Here is a 14,225-nt window from a genome sequence, read left to right as displayed (position 1 = left end):
TGTGGCTGGTCAGAGAATAAATCTTTTGAAAGAGTACTTTTGTCTACCAAAATTTAAAATGCATGTATTATTTGATCCAATAATCCTACTACTGGAAATTTAAATAATTCTACTACTGGAAATTTGCCTCATGGTATTTGCAAAAACATACCTATTTATTGCTGCATTAATTGTAATGACAAAAGTCTTGGAAAAACTCAATCATCTACTAGTAGGAGACTGATGTAATAAATTATGATGTAAACAAAATATTTTATCTTATCTCCTAAATAAAAAAACTGAGGGCCAGTATGTTCAGCTGACTTGGGAAAATTCATTGTGTAAGCTGGTAACAGGCCAGGATGAGAAATCAGGCCCTTGATCTCTGGTCAATCTACTAACTTTTTTACTTTGACTTCGAAGTCTCTGGGAAACCTGAAATTTCAGTTAATTTAGATCTAATTGTTAAATAACCATTTCCTGAAAGATACCATATATGACATATTTAAGCAAATGGCCTCATAGTTATTGCACTTTTTTAAAGATTTGTTTATTTATGCATGCAAGAACTGGGGTATAGGCCAGAGGTGTGTGGGGGGGGGTGATAGGATTCATCAGATATAGAGTGGGAAGCAGAACAGGCAGACTGACTGAAACACACTGCTGAGGGGAACAGTGGATAAGACAGGAGAGGTCTGCTGTGCCATGTGGGTCACCTCCCTGGCCGGGGATCGAACTCGTGCTACAGTGGCTGCAGATAGCATCATAGTGCTGTATCTTAACCCCTTGTACCACCAGGAAGGCCCCTAGTTATTACATTTTTAAAAAATAACTTTGAAGTGGACTAAATGCATTGTAACAAACTATTATTTCCTCACAAAGGAGGTCACTGCTCAGGCCAGGTACTCACCTGATTCACTGGCACCAGGATACACAAGCAAAGTATGGTGCAGGGGATGGTATCAGCACAGAGCATTGCACCAAGGTGACTAGAAATGTTCTGAGGACCTTGTAATAAACTAGTTTAGGTCTTCATTCATTAAAAAAAAATTTTGGAGATGTAACTTACATTTGGTAAGTTCCCAAGTCATAAGTATTTAGCTTGATGAATTTTCTCTCTCTCTCTCTCTCACACACACACAAACGCAAACACACACACACACACACACACACACACACACACACACACACACACACGGCACCCCAGAGCCACCATGCAGATCAGGCATTTCTCCTACCTCCCATCAATACCTCACAAAAGTAATGACAGTTCTGGCTTCTAACACCAAAGACTAATTGGAAAGCCTTGGCTATTAAAAAAAAAAAAAAATCAGCTGATAATTTAAGGTAGTGGGCTGGGTTAGGGGCCAAGAGTGTCTAATCTACTCCATTTTAAAAATCCTCTTATATTTCAATTTATCTTCCTTGTTCATTGTGTTCTTGTAAAAACTTATTGTGTGAAAGATCTTACATTTAATACATTTCTTTTAGAAGGAGAATTTTTCTAACCTTTATTAATAGTTTAGATGTGCTGGAACTTTTGGCATGCTCTAAAGATCAGAGGAAACTAACAATGCGGAAGGAGGAAAAGAATTTGAGGGGCTTTTTTTTTTGCCTTAAGTTCTACTTTTCATACTTGCTACAATTTCTCACTGCTTTTACTCAGGATTAATGCATACTTCTACAGTCACCAAAATGTGTGTATAGTATCTAAGATCACACATTTTAAAACATTATTTTTCTTATTTAACACTTAGGAAAAACTGCAGTAAAGTTGTAGTTTGAGCATAAATTCTTTAGGAAGAAAGGTCCTACAATGGAATTTGTTGAAAATTTGGGAATGAAGAAATTTTTTTAACTTGAAAAATTATAAAAAAATAAGTTTGGGGGTAATTACTCTGGAATTTCAAAGCGCCGAGTTAAAGGATGCTGATATTGGGCCCTGCTCCAAAAGTCTGGTACTGGATACTAGTGGACCAGGGACCAGGCAGCTCCTGATGAAGTACAAGTGGATCCAAACTTTGGTCATCTGGCTGTCAGTTGACCTCATGCAGTCCCATCCAACCAGAGCAAACCCCTCTGGGGTGTTGGGACCTGGGTATTGGGAAAACTCCAATTCTAAAACACTTGCAGCTATGCTGAAGGAAGCTAAGAAATCACTTTCAATAGGCTGTAGCTGGCTGTGGCAAAGAAAACCATGCCTTCTGCAAACAGTGACCCTGATCCCAGACTCTTACAGAAAGCTAGAACTTGGACAGAAAAGAGTACAAAACAGGGCCTACCTGGTGACGCAGTGGTTAAGCGCTGGCTGCGATTTAAAAATAAATCTTTTTGGGCCTCCCCGGTGGCGCAGCAGTTGAGTGCTGGGTTGCGAAGCTGCCCGCGGCCTCTGCGGCGCCAGTTCGATCTCCGGCTGCTCCCCGGCCACCAGAGGAGGGTCCCACATGGTCCGCAGACCTCTCCTGCCACCCGCTGCTCCCCTCAGCAGTGTACTTCGGTCCTTCTGCCTGCTCTGCTCCCTGCTCTGGCTCTGGGGAGTTATCTCACCCTCCCGCGCTTCTGACTGTGCCCAGTGCATGTATAAACAAAACAAACAAACAAACAAACAAATAAATAAAGCATGCCTCTATAAAAAAAAAAAAAAAGGTTACAAATAATCTAAAAAAAAAATAAATAAATAAAAATAAATCTTTTTTTTTTAAAGATTTGTTTATTTATGCGTACAAGAGCTGAGGTACGGGCCAGAGGTCTGGTGGGTGAGAGGATTCACCAAAAACAGAGCGGGAAACAGAACAGGCAGACTGACTGAAATACACTGCTGAGGGGAGAGTGGGCGAAATAGGGAGGTCTGCTGCACCACGTGGGTAGCTCCCTGGCAGGCTCGTGTAGCAAAGGCTGCAGATAGCTTCATACTTAGGTGCTTAACACCTTGCAACACCAGGGAGGCCCAATAAAAATAAATCTTTAAAAAAAATTAAAAAGAAAGAAATTAGGAGACAAGAGGCTTTACTGAAATACCACATCTTTTCATGGTGAGCACTTAGGTGTAGTGGGCTGGCTGGGCTGGGGACGCAGGTTTCCTTTCTTGTTTCTGCTCTCACAGAGGTGTGATGGCTCCCAGCATCAAGATTTGACAATGGCAGGATTTGAATTAATCACTGCTCTTGCAAAGATTGCTGATTATAGCCAATCTCCTATATATTGGAATTCTAAGCTTGGGAAAAACAAAGACTACAACTCATCTCTCATGGCCCTGGCTGATATGAAAACCACAACCACCAACACAACCCTCTAAGGTTTATACTTCCTGGAATAAAAAAAAAATTCCCTGCCTACTTCTACACATTGCAATAGAGTTTATAAAGTGAAAGTTTGCACCCCAAAAATTATAGTTACTGAAGAGTGCTACTGAAAAATCAAGTTGCCGTGATCACCAACCATTACAGTATATTTGGTGACACAGAAGAGTAGTGGAGATAATAGAAACAGAGACTCCAAGTGGGGAAGCAGCATTTTGTCTTCCTCTGAGGAATGTGGAGAAGAAAGGAAGAAATGTAGGACAGCTCTGTGTACCTTGTGCTGCACAATGAATTTTGGGGGGAAATGTCTATATCATAAACGTTCGATTAAAGCACAGGGAAAAATTCACACTAAGGTGGTGGAGTCCAATTTCGAAATAATACTGTTTCTACGCAACACTATTCTTTACTTAAGCAAAGGTATTATTGGCTGAGCTCACTAAATATTTGCTATGATTATTACTATTATTCACTCCTATTATTTACTCCCAATCATACCTTTGAAAATAGCCAAACCATCATTATAAACCAATTTGTCTTTTTTTTTTTTACATAGAAGAACTGGGGTGTAAGGCCAGAGATGCAGAGTGGGGAGCAGAACAGGCAGATCTACTGAAATACACTGCTGAGGGGAGCAGCGGGCGAGACAGGAGAGGTCTGCTGTGCCATATGTGGGTTGGCTCCCTGGCTGGGATGAAACTCAGGCAGAGGTGGTAGCGCTGAGACTTAACCTTACTCCATCAGGAAGGCCCAAACCAATTTGTCTTTTTAGGGGACTTCTGGCTAAGAAGGAAAATACGAAAGATGAGTATCATGCAAGAAAAACCCATCAGTAAGGTTGTTTATGAAGCTGCCCTGAAGGTTTGTTTTAAAGTGTCTTTAAATGTCTCCCATATATTGAGGGAAAACTACTTCGAATTAACATAAACAACAGAGTTAGGTGCTGACAAATTGACAAATAGCTGACAACATAGCAAAGGAGTGTATTATCACTTCTTGTTAAAATTTTAATTTTCTAAATGATTTGGTAATTAGTTTCCTAAGAAAGAATATACTTGTCTGTCTTTGGGCAAGAATCATTACCTATCAGCCTGGATAACCTGAGCTTCCAGCAGGGTGTGTGGGAGCCATTAAAGAGATGAGTTTTTCTTATTCTGACAAATTTTCCCACTCGATTTACAAATACATGTTTGAAGAGAACTTTGGGATAAAATGAAAGACTTGTGAAGCTAGATTACAAAATCTCCCCTTAAAATCCAGTGAAGTTAATGAAAAATGAAGAAACGCACACGATGCTATACCTGAAGGCCCTTCCCCCACCAATGCAGATTATCAAAACACAGCGGCTGCTTTTATCTTTTCTGTCCTCCAACTTGGCGGGAGGGTGTGACCGCCAGGGAGAGGCAAAAGGCAGGTGAAGCAGAGGTGAATAGCAGGAAATACACGCTCCGTTTTTCCTTGGTCAGAAACAAAGATTTCATGACGCTTCTCTAAATCGGAGACAAGTTAGAATATGAGTAAATACATCTTGTTAGTACACTGTGATGAGTTTTGCAATTTAAAGCAGGAATTTTAAAAACATAAAATAAAGAAAAAACCCAGGAACATTAACCCAAATAGAGCAGGAAGGGCGATCATCAGGTCTGGCAATCCCGAGAGCCTGTGGCTGAAGCTCTGCTTCACCTCTGCTGTCTGCTCAGCCCTCCCTGCACACACCAGTAGTTGTACACCCTGTCTTTCTTCTCCTCTTACTTAGTTAAAAAACAATATCTTCACTTCCCAGGGGGAAAAAAGTTCCAAGCCTCGCTTCTAGTTGCCTGTGATCCCATAGGTTTCAAGCTCCGGGCGATAAAGTACTAATGAAGAGAGAGCATTTCCTCTTCTCTCTTTCTGGTAGGAAAGCAGATGTGATGGCTGGACTGTGAGCGCCTCCCCTGTGAACTTGAGCTTGAGACCCTAACACGGCAGAGTATCATGTCAGCTGTGATGGCCTGCGCCAATTCCGTGATTCTGCTGCAAGGCAGAATATTCACCAGCAAACTTTGGACAAAGAGTGATGATGAAAGTGTCTCTAATACTTAAAATGAGCCACACTCTATACTAAGAGCTTACCATGGATTATAATAAATACTCATAACATCCCTCTGAAGTGAGTGCTAATACCATCCCCATTTTATAGGTGATAAAAACGAAGGTGAAAGAGGCTTGCAATTTTGCCCAAAATGGTATACTTAATGACTCCTAGGTTCAAACCTCAGCAATCTGATTTGAGTCCTTCCCCTTGCTCTCAATATTGGACCCAATGAAGAGAAAAAGGAGTGGACAATTCAGAAAGTATTTCAAATGGAGCATGGAATGCACTCTGTGACTTCCCGGTATATACAGAGCGGGGAGGAGGGCAAGGGTTGCTGGGTTACTAAATGTCGTTGGCTTAGAGTATTGAATATTCCATCTCTGACACAATGCCATGTGGGCTTAAAGGGGAAACAGTACTCATCAGAGCATCTGTAAAACTTGTTTAGGTTTTAGGGGACCACCCTGGTGGCCTGAGGGTTAAGTTTCAGAGCTATCACTGTGACAGCCCACTATGGCAGCCTGAGTTCCATTCCCGGCCAGGGAGCTGACCCACATGGCTCAGCAGACCTCTCCTGACTCTCCCACTGCTCCCCTCAGCTGTGTATTTCAGTTGATCTGCCTGTTCTGCTCCCCACTCTGTCTCCCCACTCTATACCCAAGCTCTTGTATGCATAAATAAATAAATCTTAAAAAAAAAAAAAAAAAAAAGGAAAGAACCAGCTGGCAGAATCAGAAGGAAATGATGGAGGCAAGAAGAAGCACTGGAATCTTATCTGCAGAGTACAAAGCAAGGTGCGCAGTGGCTTATATGGCTGTAAAGAGGAAGTAATGTAAACATTTTAACCAGGAGGTTGCCTCAAATCCTTGAAAGCCCATGTTTGCCCTCTGAATAGCCAAAGCCCACATAAAGATAACATTCACAACCAAGTTTGCTACAAACTAGAGTTACAAACCAGGGACAGTCGGGACAAGGAGAGAGGACGGTCAAGGGCACAGAACATGGTGGCCCAGCAAGCTCTCACCACTGTGCCGAAAATTCTTCTATTTTCACTTTCACCCTTTTTTGGTAAAGTCTGGCTTTATGACTGAAAACAAAGTAATGAAGCTTGTAAATAATTTACACATTTTATTTCCATTTTTCTTGTCCAAAGTCCAATTCCCTCAGAGCCTGGCAATTCTATGGTCATCTAGTGTGAAGATCCAACATAATTGATGCTTGAAGTTGCCAAGTATAAAATCATAAACACCACACTCTTTCCCAGAGGTTGAATTCGCTGGAGTGCTTCAACACTGTGCTTTAATGTCTTCATTATGAAATACCACATATCAAGCTACAAGTCCACCAGAACCAAGTACAGCCATGTCAAGCATATTGCAGGGCTCTTTCTCCCTGGAGAAATGTATTTTTACTAAATGAATTGTTATAAATTGGGCCCAAAGTTTACTTACGTATTTTTTATTTAAAGTTAGGCACTCGTTTGAGAGCTTCTCCTCCCTACCCTCATAGTCTCTAGGTCGCTTGTTTTGCTTGTGGAGCTCATGTGACAGCCCAGGAAGACAGACAGGGGCAGGGTCATAGCACAGGGCTCAATGCAACTCACAAGGTGGCTTAACTGGGCCTCCCTGGTGGCCCAGGGGTTAAAGACACAGCGCTATCAAACTATTGCCAGCCACGCAGCACAAGTTCAATTCCCAGTTGGCCAAGGAGCAACCCACATGGTGTGGTTGACTTCTGTCTCCCCAGCTGCTCCCCTCAGCATTGTATTTCAGTAGATCTGCCTGTTTTGCCCCCCACTCCCTCTGGTGAATCCTCTCACCACCAGCAACTCTGGCTTACACTCCAGTTCTTGTATGCATAAATAAATAAATCTTTAAAAAAAAAAAAATAAAAGGATAGCTTAACTGTCTTCATCGTGTTGTGTGAAAACAGCTGGCGGCTTCAGTATCTCAAATAGTGCCATCACCAGGCCACATTCCCAATCTCCTTCTGCCGGTTATTCTACTCTGGGATCTCGTGTTGTTCCAGAGAAGCCCACTGGTGTCACTGACCCACCACCCCGCTGCCTTTGTTGTCCTGGATGTCAGTGCTAATCCTGCTATTCCTGGGATCCCAAAAGAGGTCAACGTCATCATCCAAGATCTAAAAGAATTCTCCCATCTCCTGCAGGCTCTCCCTGGCATTGGCATGCTCCTGCTCCCAGTGAGCCCCGTCACATACACAGCAGCAGCTACAGTAAGGTCAAAGAAGTCTTGTACCTGACAATAGATTTTTATCTCTTTAAGGGCCTCCCCGGTGGCGCAGCGGTTGAGCACTGGGTTGCGAAGCTGCCTGCGGCCTCTGCGGCGCCAGTTCTATCCCCGGCTGCTCCCCGGCCACTGGAGGAGGGTCCCACATGGCGCGCAGACCTCTCCTGCAGCCCGCTGCTCCCCTCAGCAGTGTACTTCAGTCCTTCTGCCTGCTCTGCTCCCCGCTCTGGCTCTGGTGAATTCTCTCACCCTCCGGCGCTTCTGACTGTACCCAGTGCATGTATAAACAAAACAAACAAACAAATAAATAAATAAAAACATGCCTCTATAAAATAAATAAATAAATAAATAAAGTGAATCTGCCAAGATCCACATTGTACTGGGGGGCTGTGATGAAGTCCAAGGCCTGTCCAAGCTCAGTATGGTAGGAACTCTGCAGGAAGAGCTCCATCGAGTTCAGGTAACAGCGCTACTCCTGGCAGTTGAGCTTCAGCAGGCTATAGATACGTGCTTCCAGAAGCACAGCATCATTGATGGGATCTAAACCTATGCCCAGCATTTGGTACCAGCAGGGCCACACACTTTGGGTGAGGGATGAATCCATGATGCCATCTAACACCAGGAAGAAAGCTAGGAGCAGTTCCACACAGCAGCCCGCAGCCAGGGTCCACCAGAGACTCTCAGCTCCCTGTGTTCTGTCTCCACCAGCTCCTGGAATGCTGTCGGCACTGCTAAGCCGCGTGCTGCTTGCCTCCAGTAGTGATGTACTCCAGGACCTTCTTGAGTCAGGCAATAGCATCTCCTGTCTCTGGGTGCCCCAGTTCATCCTCAGTCAGCACCTTGACAATCTGGCAGAAGTGCTTGATGAAATCCTGTTTATTTGGATGCAAATATTCAATTTCTTTATGTTCATTCTGAGGAAGGAATAAAGTAATCTGTTCCTAGATAGTGTTTCTCAATCTTTGTCATTTGCTGGGTATTCCTAACCTCTGTGCCTGCTCAGCCCTGTGTGGAATAATTCTCTGGGCCTAAAATTTAAATTGGAGGAAATATAGAAAAGAGTGGGCAGCACTGTAAAGAAATTAGCATAAAATTTTCAGATTCCTTAAATATAGAATTTGGAATAAACATTAAAAGTTACACAAGAGAAGGTTTCTTTATATCTAGAGGGCCCTCACTTACTGTAGAAGATCTAAACATCAGTTGAGAGGGGACAGAGGACATGGGGATGTAGTCATCAAAATTCAGGCTGTAGGAAATCTCGCTTGCGGGTGTGAGTGAGGTCTGCGGACCAGCAGCTTCAGTCTTACCTGGAAGCTTTCTAGACCAGGTCAGCTTGACCAAGACTGATGCAGGAGCAAGACAAGAGTTAAGCCACAGTTTCCTAGTAAAAAGCCCTCCCATGGGCGCCACGACAATCCAAACTTGGAAGATAAAATTTTGTGACTGCAGTGCCTGGAAAATCCTATCTATTTCTTTGAAATCCAGTGAAGCAGACCCTTTGGCTTCCCCACTTCCTTAGTCCTACCGCACTAAGTCCCTGCCTCTCCCCAGTCTGGGGTGATGGTATTATGAGGGTAGTCTGCCCTGTCCTCAGGTTTCTTAGCTCCTGATTAAACCTGATTTCCTTCCACCAACCTGTCTCTTATCTCTCCAGTTATGATTTATGAGCAGCCAGCAGCCAGGCCCCAAACTCCTGGAATACAAGGACACGGTTCACCAGCAGACATCCTACACTTCACACACTAACCACAAGCTCCCAGTCTTGTGGGTTACCCATAAAGCTATAAAGCTCCCAGGCTACATAGTCAAGGACTATTCCTCTCCCATTTGCTAGAATGACTCACAAAATTCAGGAAAGCATTATACTTGTAAGTATAGTTTTGTTATAAAAGATACAAATCAAGACTAGCCAAATGGGGGGCCTCCCTGGTGGCGCAAGGGGTTAAGGTTCAGCAGTATGAAGCTATCCTCAGAGTTCAATCCCCAGCCAGGGAAGTGAACTACATGGTGCAGCAGACTTCTCCTGTCTCACCGCTGCTCCCCTCAGTAGCGTATTTGAGTAGATCCACCTGTTCTGCTCCCCACTCTCTCTGGCGAATCCTTTCACTATGCACCTCTGGCTTACACCCCAGTTCTTGTATGATAAATAAATCAATCTTCAAAAAAAAGAAAAAAAAAGACCAGCCAAATGGAGAGATGCATAAGATAAGGGGAGGGGGGAGGGACGATGGGAGGGGAGTGAGGAAGGCCCAAATGTAAGGCACCCATGACCTCAGGGTCCATCTCCCTCCAGGCATAATGCTATATGATTACCAACCAGGAGGTTCACCTAGGCTTCCATGTCCAAAGATTTTATTGGGGTTTCATTATGTAGTCATGGTTGACCAAATACTTGGCCATGTGATTTAACTCAATCTGCAGCCCCTCTTCCCTCAAGGGGCGGGGGCGGGGGGGGAGGGGACAGTCAGAGGTTTGGTTGACATCATGTGGCTCAAAGCTTTTGTGCATAGCCCCTGTCCAGGGTCATTATCACTGGCAAAATTATGTATGGCCTGACGAGGTTATGTTATTGGGATTTGACCTTACACATTTGTTGGAACTAGTTAAATGGTCTCTGGAAGGCTTGGAGCATGGAGTCCAGTGGTGGATAGTTAGGAAGGGAAGATAAAGTGAGGCAGATCAAGAATTTAAGGATGGCACAGTTATCAGTCTTTAGGGGACTGCTTTTAGATTACTCTCTCTTATAGAATATATTATTTTGTTATGATGATTCTTAGATGTTTTGGTTTTTATTTATTTTTAAAGATTTTATTTATTTTTATGTAGAAGAACTGGGGTATAGACCAGAGGTGCGGGTGGTGAGAGGATTCACCAGAAACAGAGTGGGAAGCAGAACAGGCAGACTGACTGAAATACACTGCTACGGGGAGCAGTGGGCAAGACAGGAGAGGTCTGCTGCGCCATGTGGGTTACCTCCCTGGCCGGGGATCGAACTCGAGCTGCAGTGGCTGTGGATAGCTTCCTAGTGCTGATACTTAACCACTTGCGCCACCAGGCAGTCCCTCTCTCTTTTTAAAAAATATTTATTTATTTATGCATACTACAGCTGGGGTATAGGCCAGAGGTGGGAGGTGGGGGGTGACAGGATTCACCAGAGAGAGAATGGGGAGCAGAACAGGCAGATCCACTGAAATATACTGCTGAGGGGAGCAGCAGGAGAGACAGGAGAGGTCTGCTGAGCCATGTGGGTCACCTCCCTGGTTGGGGATTGCTGCTGTAGCTGCTGACAGCTTCCTATTGCTGACGCTTAACCTCTTGCGCCACCAGGGAGGCCCCAAAATCTCTTTTGCTTGGGAAATTTTCTTAGAATCACTGACTAAAATTTGCCATTACCTTGTTTCCTGAGATTGCTCTATTTATTCCCATGAATGTAAGCATTGTTCCGTTTGCTTCTCAGGTTACAGATTCTTGTCTTTTTGTATTTATATTCAAGGTTTGGGCCCCTAAGGTATGAAAACACTGCAACGGGGAAAGGGAGAGATTGGAGCTGAACTCAAGGGCAATTTAAAGACAAAGAGAGAAATTCTGGAGTTGGGTAGATTCTGCTGCCTGACAAACTATGGTGAAGGCTGAAGCCATAATGCTCAGAAGGAGCCTAGATGAGGAGGTTTTTTCCTGCCACACAAGCTGTGATAACTCAAAGGGAGATTTGGGAGACTTTGGGGTCTTAGTCTTCTATTTTGAGAAGTGGAAATTTCTCTCTCAAGATGCCTTTCAGTAAGTGGACATTCATCTTGCTATCTGGAAGATTCCGGACATAAATAACACACTTAATTTTGTAAACTTCTCTAAAATAAGCATAAAATGGGCCTCTCTGGTGGCACAAGAGGTTGAATCTCAGCACTATGAAGCTATCAGCAGCCACTGCAGTACAAGCTTGATGCCAGGGAACTGACCCACATATGAACCGCAGACCTCTCCTGACTCACCTGGCTGCTCCCCTCAACAGTGTATTTCAGTCATTCTGCCTGTTCTGCTCCCCACTCTGTCTCTGGTGAATCCACTCACCCCCCCCCCCCGCAACTATGGCCTATACCCCAGTTCTTAAATCTATAAATAAATCAATCTTAAAAAAAATAAAATAGGGCCTCCCCGGTGGCGCAGCGGTTGAGCGCTGGGTTGCGAAGCTGCCCGCAGCTGCTGCAGCGCTGGTTCAATCCCCGGCTGCTCCCCGGCCACCGGAGGAGGGTCCCACATGGAACACAGACCACTCCTGCCACCCGCTGCTCCCCTCAGCAGTGTACTTCGGTCCTTCTGCCTGCTCTGCTCCCCGCTCTGGCTCTGGTGAATTCTCTCACCCTCCCACGCTTCTGACTGTACCCAGTGCTTGTATAAATAAATAAAAATTAAAAAAAAAAATAAAATAGAAGTGATAATAATAGTAATGACTTGAATGAGATGTTCTGGTCTGTAAGTGAAGGAGTCAGGCCCTAGAAGGGGAAGGCCCAGGATTTTACTTTCACCAAAAAGATTCTGGGGGACTCCCTGGTGGTGCAGGGGGTTAAGACACAAACTATGAAGCTATATGCAGCCACTGCAGCATGAGTTCGATCCCTGGCCAGGGAGTTACCCACATGGCGCAGCAGACCTCTCCTGACTCACCCACTGCTTCCCTCAGCAGTGTATTTCACTCAATCTGCCTGTTCTGTTCCCTACTGTCTCTGCTGAATCCTCTCACCCCCTACAATTCTGGCCTGTACCCCAGTTCTTGTATGCATAAAAATAAATAAATCCTAAAACAACAAATATTCTGGGACTTTCCAGATACTCAATATATATTTGTAAGTGAAAGAATGATTGATTCATTGACCACATTGTGAAAAAGTCTTACAGATTACTCCTTATATTTAGGGATTCATGAAATAGTACGAATTTCACTTTTCTCGACTTTGTCATCATTTCTCTCTTTAAGAAACAACCTTGACAAAGTAAAAGCCTTGTTGGGACCAAAGCTCTCAGGCTGCTTTTATCACCTTCAAGTTCATTATGAAATAAGTTATGACAGTGCTAAGAATAATAGTGCCATCTAGTGGCGCTTCTATTTTTTGTCTCTAAAATTATTTAACAAGTGTTCTGTAATGAAAGAAATTCACCTAAGAGATTTCCAAGTGCAATGTGATGTGTGGAATATGTGAGCCTCAGTATTTTTCTGTCTGAGAAACCTTTTTTCAAAATGTCAGTATATTATAAACTTTCATATATTCATTCAGATTTTCCAGATGACATATTCATGAAGTCTATTCACACTAGATGTTTCAGTAGTTTGTTGCATTTCAGAGATTGTCTCATATCGTTTAATACTTATCAATTTTGAGGCAACATTAATATAATTACCTTTTAGAATAAATAATATTAAATATAGACATTGATAATATTCTGCTTTCAAAAACATGAAAATGTAAAAAAATTTATAATCAAGGAAATTCATTATTCAAATGATTCAAATTCATTATTCAAATTCATTATTCACATATTACTGAATTTATTAGTACAATTATTTCATCAAGCGAAATCATTCATTAAATGTGTAATTAAATATAATTTATTTTTGTAAACATTAATGGATTTCTTATGCTATATATCGTATATAATTTTCTTTTAAATATGGGCTGATTCATGAATTTGCATGACTTCCTCACACAGGAGTCATGCTAATCTCTGTATCATTCCAATTTTAGTACAAGCTGCTGAAGCTATTACTACATAAATTTATAAATTAGAAAAAATTTTGACTAGGCTACAGGTATTAATTAGGAAATTCTAGATATATAATAAGAATCACCCTATCTCACTTTAAAAACTCAGAAGCTTGTTCTAGTGCCGATACTACTAGTTATAGAAAGTTGAGCTAGGCAGATAATTGCAGAAACTTGGCATTCTCACCTGCGATCTCCTAGAATTTTGAGGATGAAATGTAATAATTCTTTTTAAACTGCTCTATGATGGTCCATGAAATTAGTGGTGTTATTTGCAAAAATTATTTTCCTGGGAGGACAGTTTCTGGGGCTTGACTCAAATTATAGTCCCATTGCTTACTTGTATAACCTTGGGAGTTACTTCCTTACTCCTTGGAATTTCATCTTTGAAAAGGGGTAATAAAAATACCTACCTCCAAAGGTGGTAATGGAACATGTTCAGCACATAGTAAATGCTCACTACAGTTTTAAATGATGTGATTACACACACACACACACACACACACACACTCCCACTGCTATGGCCAAAGGATCAATTGTCAACATAGACCATTACTATGTGGTTCTGAAAAAGAGAAAGATATTAAATAGTCGCGAGTTTACATTGTTATATTTATTGGACACCAGAGAGGAACAAGTTCCTAACCTACATGCCTTATAGCACTGAATTCTACAATGCTCTTTATTGATAATATAGGTAACACAGGTATGTTACTGGGATATGTCAGGTTAGCAAAAAACATTAAAGAAACTGAGGTTTTTTGTTGTTTTAATCTTGAAAATCTAAATGCTCCACCCCCTCCAGTCTTTCAAATCTGGGTTTAAGAGCAGATTATTTTAACTGTTAAAATAATGCCAGAGCGAT

General features: G+C 42.6%; 2 pseudogenes; both read right to left on the bottom strand.

Annotated features, from left to right (window-relative positions):
- LOC119242814 (farnesyl pyrophosphate synthase-like) overlaps positions 1–11,042 on the bottom strand; it is a 29,827-nt pseudogene extending 18,785 nt beyond the window's left edge.
- Positions 11,043–13,262: 2,220 nt separating this feature from the next.
- LOC119243919 (U6 spliceosomal RNA) lies at positions 13,263–13,358 on the bottom strand (annotated as a pseudogene).
- Positions 13,359–14,225: the final 867 nt, after the last annotated feature.

The sequence above is a fragment of the Talpa occidentalis genome, unplaced genomic scaffold, assembly GCF_014898055.3.
Source record: "Talpa occidentalis isolate TD23 unplaced genomic scaffold, MPIMG_talOcc4v2.1 talOcc4.13, whole genome shotgun sequence".
NCBI lineage: Eukaryota > Metazoa > Chordata > Mammalia > Eulipotyphla > Talpidae > Talpa > Talpa occidentalis.
Note: the sequence above shows the minus strand (reverse complement) of the source record. Positions and strands in the feature narration are given on the sequence as shown.